The sequence below is a fragment of the Jaculus jaculus genome, chromosome 14 (assembly GCF_020740685.1).
Source record: "Jaculus jaculus isolate mJacJac1 chromosome 14, mJacJac1.mat.Y.cur, whole genome shotgun sequence".
NCBI lineage: Eukaryota > Metazoa > Chordata > Mammalia > Rodentia > Dipodidae > Jaculus > Jaculus jaculus.
This window is the reverse complement of record NC_059115.1, coordinates 48,849,066-48,866,621: the sequence shown is the minus strand read 5'-3', so window position 1 is coordinate 48,866,621 and position 17,556 is coordinate 48,849,066. Positions and strand designations below refer to the sequence as shown.

Sequence of the window (17,556 nt, the reverse complement as noted above, 5' to 3'; positions counted from 1 at the left end):
TTGGGGGGTTACGGTTCAGGTTACGCAGTATCTAACACCCAGTCAGTCACATAACAAAAGCAAAACAAATTCAATTAGAAGGATCTAGAATGTCAAAACAAAAGCAAACAAAGAAAATGGCTGTATTAAACAAAGAGAGAAGAAGAAAAGAACTATACTAAATTTTGCAAGATCATATGGAAACTAGCAGTGTCAGAGAAAGCTAAACATTACCAGTGGTCTCCTGGAAAAAGAAAATAATACAGTTTTCAAAAGTCTTCAAAATTAACAATCGATGGATATAACAGATGGACCAGCAAACAAAGTTAGGAGGCTTCTACTTCCTAGGTTATTTTAAAAAAAATAATAAAAAAAATAAAATAAAAACCAACCAGGTACCAGGTAAGGTAGCTATATCAGAGAGAAAAGAAAATAAATGTCTGACATAATATTTCAGTCTTTAAAAAAAAGCATTCTATTCATGTGGAAAGTATAATTCTGTTTCATTATGGAATTCTGCTTTTTGTATAACTCTTTTAGACTTAGCTATTTTGCCACAATACTGTACAAAGCATTAAGGCAGGTAATGGTTATTATATTAATGCAAAATCATCTAAGTAGTCAGTCATTAGCATAACTGTTCTCTCGGTAACAATACAACTACCTATTAAAATTTTAGGGAAAAAAGACCTCTTTAAAATGCAATTAGCATTTCATTTTTTATCATTTTGTTTATTACATTTTATCAAGAAAGGCTATCTTTCTTTCATGAAGAATTGTAAGGCCACGACTTGCCTGCCAATCAGGAGTTACTTCAGGTTATCAACCCTAATAAGCAATTTCTTGCAAAGCTCTCTCAGATTTCTCTATCTCTACATTAAAAAGGAAAAGTGGTAGAATTTTTATTTGTTTACAACAGAATAGAAGGACTGAAACCTCCCTGATCTTCCCAGGCACACAAGGTTACTCCACTAAGTGGCAGCCTAATTGTTTTAGTGCTAGTAAATATCAGCTTCATTTGCATAAAAATGTAAAGTTTACATAAATTAAATCGCTTTTCCCATTAGCAATTGTTAAATACAGGAAACAATGGAAGCTACACATGAAAATAATCACTCAATAAGCACTGATCTTTTCAACCTAGCAACTATTAGTGTTAGTATTATTATTTAAATCAAGCAAAAATGCTTTCTCTTTCCTTCTTCAGCCTCATTTTCCTGTAGGTGGGATGGAAAACATACTGACATTTTATATTACCAGCAACAACAAAATTGTTTGTAAGTACTACAAAAGGGAGGCAGGGAGAACTCTTCAAGAAAGTACCTTCAAAATCATTCTCCCAACAAATCTTTAGGTCTTCCAGGGGAGGGGAAGAAGGCTTAGCCAAGTTCTCTTAAACTGAAATATTATTACAAAATAAGGAAGGTGATAGCAACTGTATCAGTCCTATCTGAAACACATCCTTTCAAGGAAAGATAATTTGTCAGTAGTTTTAGATCAAGTGGTACTCTTTACACAGGAAAATAAATAAATAAATAAAATGTTTCTTTTGTCAAATAACATCTATGTTTTTTTTTTTTATTTTAAGACTAAGAATTCAATTTATAGTGCTACTTTCTTCAAGGCTTAATAACTACAGGAAAAAAATAATCTCACAGAGAGCTTAAATATAAATTAGTATTTTTCCTCATATTACTGGGGGAGAGGGACTGTAATAGGATTGAAACATGCAGGTAGGCCCAAATTAGATCACTCCAAAGTTGAATAAGGACTTATAACAGTACAAGCACTTTTTCTTTTTTAGGAATTACTTGAGTTTCTCAAATTGTGCAGTTTGTTAACGCCTGCTTCCAACACCTTCACCCGTATCTATTACAGTTAAGCTAAGGGGTGCAAATGAGATTCTAATGAGAAAACATCAGTTGCTTCTTTCACCATTCACTGATTTATATCTAATGAAGACAAACCCCAACCAAAAGCTCCCTACATGTGAAAGGTCAAAAGATGTTCCAAAATGCTTTGGAAAATCAAAGCAGATGAGAAACCCGTGAAGACCTGCCTCATGAAGTGGTGTGACAATTAGACTAATTGAACAAAAAGCCACCTTCCGGAAAAAAAAAAAAAAAGAAAGAAAAAAATGAAAAAAAAAAAAAGGTTAGAAAAAATTAAGCTGCCACAACTGTAACAGGTTAGATGAAAAAAATCAAAATTTAATGTCATCTCCCCTGTGTCGTCTTGTTTTGTCAAGACATCAAATAGAATTGGGAAGTACAAAATAACAAGCCCTTGAGAAATCACAGAAGTCGACCTTTTTGATGTTGTTGATTTACCTTGTTCTCGGTTATTTGAACAATGATGTTTCAGATTTAAGGGCAAGAAAAAGCTAAAAAATTAAAACCTGATACCAAGGTATTCTAAAAACCCCACTATAACAATTACTCTGCATCTTCATTGATGAGTTGCTTGTAACCCAATTTGAAAATGAGGCATAATAAATGTTTTTGCTATTCATTTATTTTTTCATTCTAAATTAATTTCACTTCAAACAAACTGCCAGGTTGGATAAGGAACTCCAAGAAGGGTATTCCTTCAAAAGGAGAGTACCAAGATAGCTTCCCAGGAATTTCAAGATCTCATAATGTAGAGGGCTGTTTAGGGAAGAGGGATCTGAGTTTGTTTGTTTGCTTTTTTGTTAATAATGAAGGTGGTATGGTAGTTGAATGCAGAAAGCCCTGGTGAGGAATCATATACAGTCTAAAATGACTGAAGCAAGTATTTAAGACTATCATGCTGTGTAAAAATGCAACAAAACAAGAAACCAAAAACACAAACCTTTTACAAAATAACATAGATTACAGACTCAAGACTTCCCCACATCCAACCACACAGGTATACCATTAAGCTAAACTCCTTGCCCCAAGAGACTGACAGCTCAACAGCAGCATAATCACAAGCCTTCCATGAAATCTTATGTATAAAGATTATATATATAAATATATATATATGCACGCACACATATGCAGGCAGCTTTTATGAAGGCATATGTAGAGGCCAAAAACTGCAGCAGTTAAAAACATCTGCTTAAGAGATATAAAAGTAAAAACAAAACAACAACAATAAAAAACCCCCACTATCTGCAAGCAGTAGAATTCATGGAATTGCTTAATTTCTATGAATTCAATAGCTGCAATTCCTTGTCATCCAATGCAGATCTTAGCAGGTGCCACACTGAGAGACACAGTGTGGACATTTACCCTAACCTTCTCTAGTCAGCTGTGGCTGCATGGTTCCAGGACCGGCAGTGGGTTTGCCCTGGTCACTGCCTGTGCTCAGTTACTAGGAACATGGTTTTCAGGTTCCCCTTTTGAGATGTCCATTCACATCTAAAACCACATAATAAAATTTCTCCAGCCTTCTTTTCTGCCAATTCAAATTCTACTCAGATGTTAGAATAAGCTGAGAAGCTGGCCCACACAACCTTTTCAGAAACACAGGAATCACACAACACTGAGGCCCGACCAAATATGGACTTTCAATTGCTTTTAATTCATCTAGATTTTAATTTCACAGTCTCTTGCAATTGTGTGGAGGCTGACTGAAAAGTTGTAGAACTGGTCAGTGTCATACAAGGGTTCATCTTCCAAGTGACAGTTTCTGACAATGTGCAAAGGCCAGGCAGCAATTGTGAAGGTTTCGTTTTAAGGCACATTTAACTGCAAACAAACAACAACAACAACAAAAATTCAAAGCAACCATTCCTATCATAAGCTTTCTGATGATTTATGGTTTACCAACTGAGCAAGGTTACGCAACACTGCATGCCTTTAGATGCATTATTTCAGCTAGTTGAGATTTAATTAAGATCACAGCCTCTAAAATCCCTGTCAAATGAAAATTCAGAGAAGACAATACACGATATATTCTCATGCACCATGTTTCCATTCCATCCCTTGAAAAATATGAGTTAATCCTTGTTTCTATGGCTGCAGACAAAAGTTCACTAATTTTGTTTTCCTCTGACACTTAAGTTGTTTTCTATTGTACGCCATGAGATCACTCCCTTTCAGGAGGGAAGAAAAAAAAATCGAGAGTGAAACATGTTGCAGAAAATGCACTTGACATTATTATCCGGCATTATCATAGCTTAGCTATGATGTCATCACATTTTCATATAATCAACCCATGCTATGAAGTTTCATTTAATGAAATATATGAATTAAAAAAACAACACAGATGGGAAGCCTACTTTTTTGCAATTATTTGGATTAAATCATTGACATATTATGGTTCCTTAAATGATCAACTTTTTGTCAGACAAACTGTACATTTGGACAGGAAAGAAAGTTGGTAAAGGAATCAGGCAAATACAAAACTCTACTTCCATCCTGTAAGTAGTTCTTAAGATTCAAAAAATATCTTTAATAGATTTTCTAAATGAGCTAATATGGACCCGTGCTGTTTTCTTTTGAAGAAAAAAAATTGTGATTTGTGTGGTCCTTTACCTAGTCAAATGTGATTTCATTTGCATCATTTTAATATTTGGTTGCTTATCTCATGCCTTAGAAATGACAGGTGCTCACAGTCTCCCTCTTGACAGGCCACTACACAAATCACTGTGTTGCCTGAAAGGGCTAATGCAGTACTAATGAACAATAAATCAACTTTGATTATCAAGTGTCAGCCCAGTCCCTCTGCAGTTGAGCTCTCTCTCAGCCTGGAGTGAGGCAGGGTCTCTGGGCCAGCAACATCTATTTTGGTTTCATTTTTAAACACTTTTCATTGAGATGTGTCAAGCAGCTACAAAGAAACACATTAAATAAATATAGACTTTCCCTTTTCTTTTCAACTTACACACAGGGTATCAATTAGAAGAATGCTTGTCTTCATTTTGTTTACTTAGTAATGAATCTTAATATCCAAGAAAGCCCTATATTATTTTCAGCAACAATGACAGCAACACATCAAACCTTGAGCTAGAGTCTTAATAGGACCCTGCTCCAGGTTTCTGACACCGACAAGCTCGCTTGAACACTTCACCACAAAAACCGCTTTGGACTGAACACACATATCCTCATGGATAAATCTATTACCAACGACAAAGCAAAACAGGGCCACTTCTGAAGAACTCATTTGCACCTTTAAACTTAAAACAAACTGGCTTCTTATACACTGACTTCCTAATGATAAAATACATGTAAGTTACATTTTTTTTCTTGGGCAGATTAGTCACTGATAGTATGATTCATATTTCCTGTTATCAGGCTTAATTTTTCCTCCAAATGTGTCACTTTCAGAATGTTGGAATCTATGGAAATTAGGTTATTTGCATTTTTAAATTGGCTTGATTAGAACATTTGGTCTGTGTGGACAAGAATATGCAATTATTAAATATTTTAGTTATAACCGGAAGGCCTTGAAGGAGTTAATCCCAGAGAGGAAGCGTCTATATGTACTTTGCTCTGAAACTTTACCACCCACTTCCTAAAGGTCCTCTCCTTTCCATCACCACACTTGGGAGTATGTGTGGGGGGGGGGTGAGAAAAAGTCCCCGTTTCCACTGACCGTCTTTCATGGGGTTAGACAGGAGGTGCGGCGGCACTGAGAGCCGGTTCACGTGGATGTGCTCCGTGGCAATCCTCAGCCAGCTGCCCTTCCAAACCCCAAACCCGCTCGCTAGTTTAACCCGCAAAGTAATTCCAAGGCGGCTCGCCAACCTGCCGGAGTATGTTCCATCGTTTGCCTGCCAGTTTTGTGTGCGTGCGTGTGTGTGTGTGTGTGTGTGTGTGTGTGTGTGTGTGTGAGAGAGAGAGAGAGAGAGAGAGAGAGAGAGAGAGAGAAGGGAGTGGGGGCTTCTCACTGCCCTCCCTCGCCCATTGCAGTGTGCTAACTCCTTGAATTCGAAAAGCAAAAAGCTAAGTTGAAAATAGCCTGGGCAGATAGAGAAACAAACTATCAGAAGCAAAAGAAACGTCCATCCGCGCTCGGCTTCCCTCGCGGTGGTAGGCTCCTGGTGGATTTCACACGCTCTGGAAGTGACTTGGAATTCACACTCCTGACCAGTTCCCCAAATGGATGGAGGGGACAAGCAAGGGCTTTACCAAAGTGGCTGCCAGTGAAGGCCACCCCAGCGGGAGATGGATCGCCAATGGGGAAGAGGGAGGGGAGTACAGAGGCAGTGAGAAAGAAACACACAAGCATGACTTCCTCCAACTCCCAAGTCCACCCCACCCAGGAACATTTTTTTTTAAAGCAAGGAGCGGGACCGAAGCGCGGGTGGGAGATCTGTCTCCAGGACCCGCGGGCCTATGGCTCCTTCCACCCTCCGCTGCCCTCCGCCTCCACTCGCGGGAGCAACTCTTCCCCAAGTTGCTCCACAGCGCCCAGCACGGTTCTCGTGACTCAACTTGGGAACTCGGGGCGCCCCATCTTCCCCGGAGCTGAGGAGGCCCGGGTGGAGTGGCACCCCCCACTCTCTCGACCGAGCAACCCCCTCCAAGGGCGGCGGGGGGGGGGGGGGCTGGGAGGAGAGCAGAGAAAACAGCAAAGAGGAAGGAGACGGACCAACCTGACACTCTCCATGTAGCCGCCAGGCGCGCGCAGCCGGCTCGGGGCGCCCGCGGCGGGGCCGGGCTGGGGTCCGGCGGCCTCGGCGTGCAGGCGGACTGCACGCGCGCAAGGGGCGCTCCGGAGCGGCTCGCGGGCTGACAAGACGCGCCGCGCCGCGCCCACCCGCCCCGCCCCGCTCCACCAATCACAACCCGCCTCCGAACACCCCGCGCCGCGCCGCGCCGCGCCCCAACACAATGGGCTCGGCGGCCCGCGCGCCCCGCGCCCCGCGCCCCCCTCCGCGCGCCGCGCCGCGCCGGCAGGTGAAATCACGCCCCGGCCGCCGCGCGGCTTTTGTCTCCGCGGCAACTCCGCCTAATTGCTGTTAACCTGTGACCCGCCTCGGGCTGACGTCGGGGCCCGCCGGGCACCGGGAGCGCATCCCTCCCCGGTCCCGCGGCGGCTGGCTCGGGGTGTGTGTGTGTGCGCGCGCGATGGGGGGGTGGTGTACGGGAAGATCTGATCTGGGGCCCGTGGCGTGTTTGTTTCTTCTTGCAAACTGACAAAGAGTTGTTCAAACCTTCCCGGGGAAAGCCCACCCGCCGGCCGAGGAGGGAGCCCTTGCGTGCGTCCTCCGCCGCGCCAGCCAGCAACCTCGGCTGCTCCGCGCGAAAGCTCCAGCCCAAGGGCTGGTGGGGCTCTCGGGCCACGCCGAGAAGCGCTTTTCCTAGAAAACAGACCCTTCGGCGGGCGGAGAACTTTGGCTACACGTCGGTGGGGCGGCCCAGCCCTGGCTCTCCCACCCCCACAACCACCCCGTCCTCTCCGCAAGCCCGCGTCCCCAAGTGTGCCCGAGCGCGGAGGAGAAGGAACCCCACACCGGCTGGAAATCCCTCACCAGCCAACGGGCCTCGTCGCTACTTCCCCTGTAGAACGACAGCTGCTGGAGAAAGCGGCTGCCACACGTTTGCTAAGAAATAATTCTTTAAATTCCTTTCTTATTTATGCAACAACAGTCAACAAAGGCTCCTCTCAAAAAGGCAGCACTATAAGATGACCTCTGCTCCAAAGAGCCACTGCTTCAATATGCCTGAAAGCTAACAACCCCGCTTTTAAAATACATTTTTACTAATATGCTAAAAACTTTGTTGGCTCAAGTGGCAGGATTTAAGTGGCAGGTTAACCTTAGTCAATACTCTAGAAAGCGCCTCTCAATTTCCCCTTCCAGAGAAAAACTTTGTGTGTGTGTGTGTGTGTGTGTGTACACGTATGTTTAGTTTTAAACATATATATGTTTATATTGAAAATATTATATTAATATACTTTAAACATGTCAGTGTTTTCCTAAAAATATTTCAGAGAGTAGTAACGTCAATAATTGCCATCAATACAGAATTAAATCAGCCTAATCTAGTTATTCTAGGAGTTTACTTGAAACTCCAGATTTTTTTCATGTGAGATGCATTAAATGCAGGTTACTTACAAACCAGAAAGCATATTGATAATATTTCCAATCAAAGAAATACCTGAATTTCAATAAGCTCACCCAGGAATGGCTCTAACCGACTTTTGTTCACAATGACTGTTCACGTCTGATTGGGTGTTGAATGGGTAAAGCACACACACTGCTCTCCCATCTTGAGGTAGTTCTGTGCCCGGTAACAAATGTATTGATTCCTCCACTAGGTCACAAAAATGGGACCCCCCACTCTCTCATGAATATTCAAGAGAAGCAGGGTTGCCTTTTTTGAGGGTTGGGCAAAGGGCCTTAAATCTGCCAGAATATCTTGTCCCGCAAATCCATAGGGTCTTGAGACTTAAAGAGACAGAGTGCTCCCTGTCCACAGGGCTGGCAGGGCACGGGAGTAGGAAATAAAAATACAGGAAGTTCTCCTCAACCAACAGACAACAGAAAGTAGAAATGGTCACTTCAAAGCAAGTGTTTCTTTTTTTCCAAAATATTAACATGCATTTAAGATGAACAGAACCAGGCTGTGCTTTAACTAAGTCATGTGTTTTCTTTCAGCTTAACATCTAAATGAGGAGTCCATAATACTCAAGCATGCTTTAACAAGTTCAGCTTCCTCTTATGCAGGTCAGCCAATGTTTATCAGTTAATTGTCTCCAGGAGCATCCAAACAAACAGTAAACAAACAGGCAAACACAAACATTACAGACGCTTATGACCCAGCTGTGGAAACCAGGCTTACACAAAATAATTAGAGAGTGATGCAATGCCAGCAGTAACTCAAGTACTAAATTGCATGGTGGTGGCTGGAATCACCCTGGGACCACAGAGGAGGAGAGGTCTGGGAAGGCCCCTTGGGGAGGTGGTGTCTAAAGGGCAGATGACAATATGCAGAGGGAAATGGCTTAGCAGCCAGCTCAGAAGCCACCTGGAGCCCAGTCCACCCTCTCTCTAAACAGACAGATGACATGGTGACTCAGAAGCTGGTTCTGAGCATGGAAATACACCTCCTGTGATAAACCTGGTTTCTCTGCATGGGCCTGAACCATGTAGGTGAATTCTGACTCTTAAGATGCTCTTGGATGGCTCTGGGCCCTGTAACTGGGATTCAAATGGAACTGCTTCCATTGCCCAGGTATTGAGGATAATAAGAAACATTAAAGCTTCCAGAGACACTGAAGACACACAGTTGGCATCACCCTGAATGCTAGGTGGTTTTGGAAAAGGTGGGGGGGGGGAGTAGAAAAAAAAAGAATGAAAAAAAAGAAAGAAGAATTTGGATTATTATGGGGGTGTTTAGCCACAGGATCTGATGCTGTTGTAACTTGAATGGAAATTACAATCCCATTCTTCAAAGGTCAAAACCAAATTCTAGCAGGTAAACTGATTTTATTCCCCCAAGAATTGAACACACCTAACACCATAAGCCCACAAGATAAAACAGACATTGGACATCTAACAGGGGGGGGGGGGGGAAGAGGTCATGATCACACATACTGGATACCTGAGGTGGGGGCAGGGAGAAGGTAATGTTTAAGGAAGAGCAAAGGAAAAGATAAATACCATACTTAAAAATATTTTTGATGCCCACATCCTAACACCCACAACAGACACAGTCCTGTTCAAACACCACATATTAAGAAACCTGTCAGTTGCTAAATGAGTCCATTGTGCAGCTGGAGGTGCACTTAAGAACAGATTACTATGATCCTACACCAAACTCTAACAACCAAATAACACACCTGGGACTACAGGCATGTATTCTGTTTGGTTTTACAGAGCTTCAGCCTTGAACACAGAGGAAAGTGAAAGGTTTTACTGCCCATTCCGAGCTGGGAACGGAGACAAAATGTATTAAAGGGAGAGACAGAAGGACTATCTTGTCATGACATTACTCTACGTGCTGATGAATGGTGAGGCAGCGAGGCCGACAGCCATGGGTCCCTACCCACACACCTCTCAGTTCCTGCTTAGCTAGAACTGCAGAAAGGACACAGTGATGGGTCGAACACTGAACTGTACAACCAGAGGCCAAAGTCTATTGTAAGGTCATGGTCTTCTTCCAAACAGTGCTTGTATTAGCACTCAGTTCCTTTCCCTTTTTCAATTAACTCAGTGGAGGACCCAGGACATTCTGAAATGACAGAACTTAAAGAACTGCAAGCAAGTGATGCTTTTGCTGGAGGGAAAGCGGAAGCCTCGGGAATAGCACATTTAGGCCCCTCTCTACCCAGTCATGTGTCTGAGGGCCTGCCAAGGAAGCTTGCCTCTGCAGAAGGAAATGTGGAGGATTCCTCCGAAGACCACCAGCGGGGCAGCCAATTAGAGTTACTAAATTGCAACCGCAATGCCCCATTCCTGAGATTTGGGCATTTGTCTCTAAGGAGCCACCATTCTGTCTTGATTTAAGCAGTGCTTTTACTTAAAAAATATAAATTAATACATCACCCATCTGCACAGAGCTAAAGCAGTTAGCTGCATATGGACAGTGTTTACGCCGCTGTTGTGTCTATGTTGACAATGGAGCTAATGGTGGTGTCATCTTGTGTGGGGCTAGCTGGGCGAAAAGCCTCTAGTTTCTCACTCTTCCACAGGAGCGCCAATTTCTCCACATTGCCATTCCCATTTTCATTTATGACAACATTTTCTAATGCCGGCATCTCTAGTTAATTTATAGGCACACAGTGTGACATGTCAATATTCGGGAAAATTATGGATATATGATGGGTACATGAGCTATGGAAAACACTTACAAAAAAAAGCAACCCTTCATGCTAAATGTAAAGACATTCATAAAACATCCCAGATAAACAAAATCGCTCACAGGAAAGAAAAATGGTAGCACCCTCTCCTAACCCTGTATCTAATTGACAGTAATAAATTACCTTCTCTCATTTATGATAAAACTATAATCCCATGTTTTAACATGATGTGAAATTTATTAGTGTTGTGTTTCTGCCACTGGGTTACAGTAGATTATACCACCGTGTACAAAGTTCTCAGAAAGTTACATGTTTTGGGTCAGGAGAGTATGCCCCAAGGGGTTATATTCTAGAGACATTAGGGGGACTCATTTCCTGTCCAAAGAGTGGTGGTGGCCATGGCTCACCCATATGCCAACTCTGGGTAGGATGCCAGAGCAGGACATTTGAAGAGGAAACGTGCCTCGAGAGGAATGAAATTCGATTTTAATTTTTTTTTTGTTTAATTATGTAGAAATCGCTGGATATCAGATGAAGGTGCTGACCACCTATATTTAGTAGCGTTACCTTTTCCAGAGGCCTGTGATGTGAGCGAGCATCAACACACACACAGCATGCCCCATCTTGCCCTGGGAGCAGGGCTCGCAGATTCTCCTCGCAGGCAGAGCCACCCTCCTCTGACCCCTGGTTGACACACCCTCGTGTCAAAACCTTCTTTACGCCTGCCCTCTGCTGGTAAGCTTGCCAGGATTAGGAAATTTTGACTATCTCAACTTACTCAAAAGACAACTTTGAAAGCGTGAAAATAACATATACATACATACACACACACACACACACACACACACATATATATAGATATATATGCATATATATATATGCTAAAGTGCACCATATTGTTAATATGCTAATAATCACTATTTATGGGTAACTGCATTGTGTTTATATATTTTCCTTCTCTGTAGCTATATTTCCTCAGTTTTAAAAAATTTCTCTGATTATGTAGGTCATTCCAAAATATAGATATGACCAAGAAGGAAGAAGGCAGACAGAGACGATGTGTAGAAGGAACTCCTAGCTAGTATACATAAATGAGGATGCTGAAGCAAGGCCGGGGCAGGGAGGGGCCCGTGGTGTTATGCGGTAATTCTAATGAACAAACGCACATTTCATCTAGTCTCAGAAGTGCCAAGCTGTATTTGAGCTCGCCTAAGAGAGACCTGTACTGCTGTCAGGCCTGCAGCCTTCTCTTGTTCACGCTCCAGGGAGACCATTTTGGGGTCTTTTCAACAAAACACCTTTTTGGCAGTGATGGGCCACTGTTCTCACTTTAGTGGCCACTAAGGTTTTATGATATAGTATATTTAGCTGAGTTGAACTCATGTTTTCTTACATATCCACAAGATCAATGAAGGGGAGACCTGGGCGGGGGGGCAGGAAGAGATTTTGCCCACCTTTTGAGTGAGAAATCAGTTGATTTAGGACTGATTCACTGGTGTGATTTCTCCGAACAGCGGGATGTACTCCCTGGCCACCTTCTGCTGTACTGGACCCACCACTCAGCATGTGCAGGACAGACTTGGGGTTGCATGTTTGTCGGAGGGCTCTGGGCACGAGGGGGTAAATTTCCACAGCCGAGTGCTGGGGTTTAACAGCGCGACTCCTGTCAGTGTCAATGGGAAGCTTGTACAAATCCCTGCATAGCATTTCAAAAAATATATCTTGGAGACGGGAAAATGAAGTTGAGCAGTTGCAACCTCAAAGCACTGAGGACGTAGCACTCCTGCCAGCGCTTTGGACGTGAGTAAATGCTCTTATAAAGAACACCCAATCCAGCCGACAATAAATCTTACGCTGGGGGAAGCCCGCACAGGGCGGCGGAATCCCCTCCAAAGATAATTGCCTTCCATACTGTGTGGCATACAAACCGCTACATGGAAAACATTTTCTGTGGCCCGACAGCTTGCTTTTCTTTCCTTCATAGTCACCTATTACACACACCCCACTACCACCTCACCTGTAAGAGCAGCTACATAAAAGTGTAAGGGTTTGTCTTCTTTCATAGAAAGAAATCAGGAGGCCAGCTCTGGGGATGAGGAAGACAGAAGAGGCTGGAAGAGAGGATATGGGTAGGAACTTCGGAACGGAATCTGAGGCACGTCGCCAGGTGAGCAACCTCAGATTCTACTTCCCACTCTTGAAAGGCTCATTAAATTTCAAATAGTTCCATGTCTTGGGAAACATCCAATGGGCCAGAAAGAGGCAGACAGACCTGTTCCGTTTCAAAGTGGACTCAAGCAGTCTGGCTCACTCTGACATAATGCAAGAGGTAGACTCAGGCTTGGAGTCCTATTTGTGACCTGGGCATGAGTGAGTACTGTGATACTGTGGTTAAGTCAAGACCACCATCAGGGCCTATATGCTTCGCCTGAACAAAGCGAAAGATGGAGGCAGTGTTGTATAGGTGACGTAAATAACGACAGTGACAACAGCCACAGCTGTGCTATTACTGTCTGCCTCCCATGCACTAGTAGACATGGGCACTACAAAGGAGGAACCTTTAGCTGCCCTCTCTTTACAGTTAGGGTCCAATGTGAAACAACCAGAAGATGGTGAAGAAGTAGAAAGAGAAGCTTGTTTGTGGCTAGGATCTCAGCACTTGGGAGGTGGAAGCAGGAGGATCAGGAGTTCAAGGCCAGTCTTGGTTACAGCGAGATTGTGGCCAGCCCGGGCTACATGAGACCTTGTCTTAACATAAATCAGTAAGAAAGAAAGGGCCTTAGAATCTGGAAAGCACTACCTAGTCAACAGTGAATCAGAAAACAACGACGACCACCGAAACAGCTCGTGGGAAACATTCCCAAGTCCTGCCTGGGGACTTCCTCTGGAAGAAGCCTGTAGAGCGGCGCTGCAGAATGCACCTAAGTATTAGTTTAGTGCTTGGGAGACTGAGGCAGGACAATTATGGATTTGAGGCCAGCCTCAAATAACAAGGCCTCATCACATACACAAAAATAAACCAGAACGTGACAAGGAAAAACAGGAATAGGAAAAGGTTAAAAGGAAAGGGAAAGAAAAAGAAACAGGTGAAAAAACACCCCGTGAAATACAAGCAACTCTGCTTGCTCCACAGGCTAGGTTCCAGGCGTGCTTTAATGGTCATGGTAAATTCTGTTCACATGATGTTGACACGCCCTGACTTCCACGCAAATTTCTGATCTCTGTGCATTTGACAGTTTCCCTCTTCCTTAACTGCCCTAGGTCAACAGACCCATTCCTTCCCCCACCCAAATGAGTTCTGAAGCCAGGAACTGCCTTGCCAGGCCATTCACCGGCTTCTGTTTCGTAGTAGAATGAAAGGACAGTTTTACCCATCAGGTAGATGGTAGGGGTAGGAAGCTTGCTTTTCTGTCTCAGGCCAAAGCCCCAGCTCAGAACAACATTGGATTGCAAAGAAATTTTGGAAATTAAAAGAAATGTGACTAAGATGGTAGGCCCCTTTTGACTCTAATAACTCTTAAGAAAATGCACTCAGGGAAGTATATGGTCCATCATGCAGGCTGATGCTTTATCCTTTTATTTATTACTTCAAAAGACACTTCATCCCTCCTGAGGAAAAAATCAGCAGATGGAGCAGGAAACTTTCCTATCATACAGAACTTCCCTCTTTTCAAACAAATGAGGCGTTGTGTCTGAACAATGGGCAGAATGTCTAACTGATCTTAATTAAATTCAGTGATGTCCAACTTTTGAGATGGATTAGGACACATCCATGCAATGTTACAACCCAATAGGTCAGACCTCTGAAACATGGGACTTAAAAAAAAAGTGTGTGGGGGCTGGAGAGACCCAGGTATGACTCCCAAGTACAGTACACACATACGCCAGATGCACATGGTTGGTGTGTGGAGTACATTGGCAGTGGCTAGAGGCCCTGGCACATCTATCCTCTTTTTTTCTCTCTTTCTCTAATAAGCATGTATATATAAAAAATAGTGTGTAGGTTAGAGAATAACTTCAGATGAAATCCTCAGGAATGACATACTTTTTGTTTTGTTTTTCACTGGGACAGGGTCTCTCCTTAGCCATGAACTTACCAGTTAGGCTAGACTCATTGGCCAGGAAACCTCAAGGATCCTCCTGTCTTGACCTCCCAAGCATTGGGATTATAAGCTTGTGTCATCCTGTCTAGCACTTTTGAAGGTTCTGAAGAATCAAACTCAGGTCCTCATACTTGCAAAGCAAACACTTTGCCTAATGAGCTATCTCCCCTGCCATGGAATGGGTGACTTCTATGGCTGACTTCTCTGACCCCCTACTCATCAGTTAACACCCCATTATAGTCTGTGCTTTTTTGTTTTTTTGAAGTAGGGTCTCACTCTAGCTCAGGCTGACCCGGAGTTCACTCTGTATTCTTAGGGTGGCCTTGAATTCACAGTGATCTTCCCACCTCTGCCTCCCGAGTGCTGGGATTAAAGGCATGCACCACCATGCCCGACTAGTCAGGGCTTCTTTAAACCTCCAAGTTCAGTCTCTACCTTACACCCTCTTCTCCTCATGCTAATCCTGATCTCTTGCTAGGCTGGGGCTCCCAGTACAGCCTCTGCCACAGAAATGCTTCTCACTCCCACCAGCCTTCTAATATGGCCAAGTCCTTCCACCTTATGTTGTCAGTCTCACGACATTCTAGGAAGCAAGACTTCAAATACCTCCACAGCACACAGAAATAGTTCCTGGAGTTTTTAGCTAGATGTGGATTTGAGTTCCATATCTGCTATTTGCCAGCAACGTAGGTGAATCAGAGAAGTTTATTTCGGCTGTATTTCTTCATCTGCCAAGTAAGAGTAATTATCTGCCTATAGTGGATAGATGCATCAGTATTTTTTTTTTTTTGTATGTGTGAGGGGTGGTCAGTTCTTAAAATCATTTTCCCAGGTTTGAGAATGCTGGTGTATCTGATGCAATATACGGCAATATCCTGGCTCACAGATGTGTGGCCAGGCAACCCTCCCAATGTTGGTAGTAGCAGAAGACTCCTCTGAGATTACTGAACTGGTGAATGACAGAACTGAGAATATGATTTTCTGGCATATCTCTCCTCTGTAAGTCCAGCTCCCCTATTAGACAACCTTTTTTGCTGACTATAGAGCTCAGACCATTTTGAGGTAAAGCATAAGAAAATTAAGACCAGAGTCATTCAAGAATAAGGAAGTGGGAAAAATTCCATAGGTTATCAATCTGAACTAGAGAGATGGCTCAGTGGACAAGGTGTTTGCTATGCAAGGGCGAGTACCTGAGTTTGGATCCACAAAACCCATTTAAATCCAGATGCTATAGTGGGCATCTGTATTCCAAGAAGGCAAGCCTAAGGCAAGATGAGAGGTAGGGACAAGGGAATCATCCAGAAGCTAGCCTGGCAAACAAAGTACAGAGATGAGAGACTATGTCTTAAACCAGGTAGAAGGCAAGAAGGTTGTCTTCTGACCGCCACACACTCACCAAGGCATACATGGGCCTCATTCATAAGCACACATACACACATACACATATATACCAAGAAAGAAAGAAGAAGAGACCATAGGTCCCACACTGGGAGATATGCCCTGGCACCTTGGCATAAGTTGTGGCAAATGCAAGAAATTTGATAGATGGCCTGATGCTTGGAAACAGGACGGGCGGCAATAGTTATGAGAGTATGTGATGGGTATGATATTTCCCATACCTTCTCTTCGTCCTCAAGACAATATTCTAAAAGTAGGTATTAGTGTACCCATTTAACACATATGTAAATGGAGGTTGTGACTGCTCAAATTACTTATCAGGTTTCTCCTAGCTAATGAGAGGTTGGTTGGGACTTCACTGAACCTATAGGCCAGGTTGGTGATGAGGCTGGAGCTACATGTAAGCTGGGAGAGGAAGGCTACTAAGTTTTTTAGAAAACAGGTGTGGCCACATGTCACCAAGTGGTCAGTATGAATGAAAACTAAAGTGCCACCAAGAAAAAGTTCTGATACTCTTTTTGTTTCTTTAAACCCACAGCTGGGCTTTCAGGATGAGGGCATAAGAGGACTGGGGGAATAGAATAAGTGGAATCTTCTGAGCAAGGACATTTGCACATTGGTTTCTCACTACTGGAGAGACTGTGGCTCTCATTTCCTTCCAGCACATGACTGTGGAAAAGCTATGGGCCACATTCTGTGGCCTGGCTGGAACCAAACTCTCTGAGTTACACGCACTGTCTCTGGTGTAATAATGATACATCAGGTGATACAGCTTATTTTGTCTGTGAACATCAGAGGCAGGCAGATATTGTGGCATGGTGATCCTGAAGAGAGATAGCCTTGGGCTTTTCTCCTGGTCAAGCTACTTCCTGACTGTACTTGTGGTAAATTACCAGTCTCCATGTGCCTCAGTTTCCTCACTTATAAAAGTAAACTAATCCTCCAACTTCATCAACATGAGGTTTAGATGACATCTTATTGGTCCATGTAAGCACGTCAATGCCTCCTAATGTCATTATTGTCACTACACATCACTTTCCCCCTTTTTTCCATAATGAAATCCCACAAGACAGAATGTGATTTCATTCATCTGGACTTATTTTTATTGGCTGTAGGAATGGGGCTTCTAACTCCTCCGAAACTTAGCAATAACTCTTTTAGCCAATTAAGCTCCATAATAAAAGAAAATAGTTGGTTATTTTGTGTTTGGAATCCAATGTAACTAGACCAGGAATCATGCCGCTAAGGGCAAAATATCAGCTTTATTTGAATATCTAGGTGACTGGATATGCTATATCCACCAGCCAGTGTATCTCTTGGATGTGGTGAGGAGTTGGGTAGTCTGCTTACAGCAAGCTTT

At 43.3% G+C, this 17,556-nt stretch overlaps 1 protein-coding gene across 8 annotated transcripts in view; it reads right to left on the bottom strand.

Annotated features, from left to right (window-relative positions):
* Foxp1 (forkhead box P1) overlaps positions 1–17,556 on the bottom strand; it is a 526,824-nt gene that overhangs the window by 102,564 nt on the left and 406,704 nt on the right. The window contains exon 1 of one of the 8 annotated variants that reach the window (XM_045134141.1): positions 6,545–6,591. The exons of 6 other annotated variants lie outside the window; for them this stretch is intronic. The gene's annotated coding sequence lies outside the window, so the exon portion shown is untranslated. Of the gene's footprint in view, positions 1–5,541; positions 5,667–6,544; positions 6,592–17,556 lie in introns of those variants that run through there. One more of the 8 variants, XM_045134142.1, reaches the window with a different exon arrangement.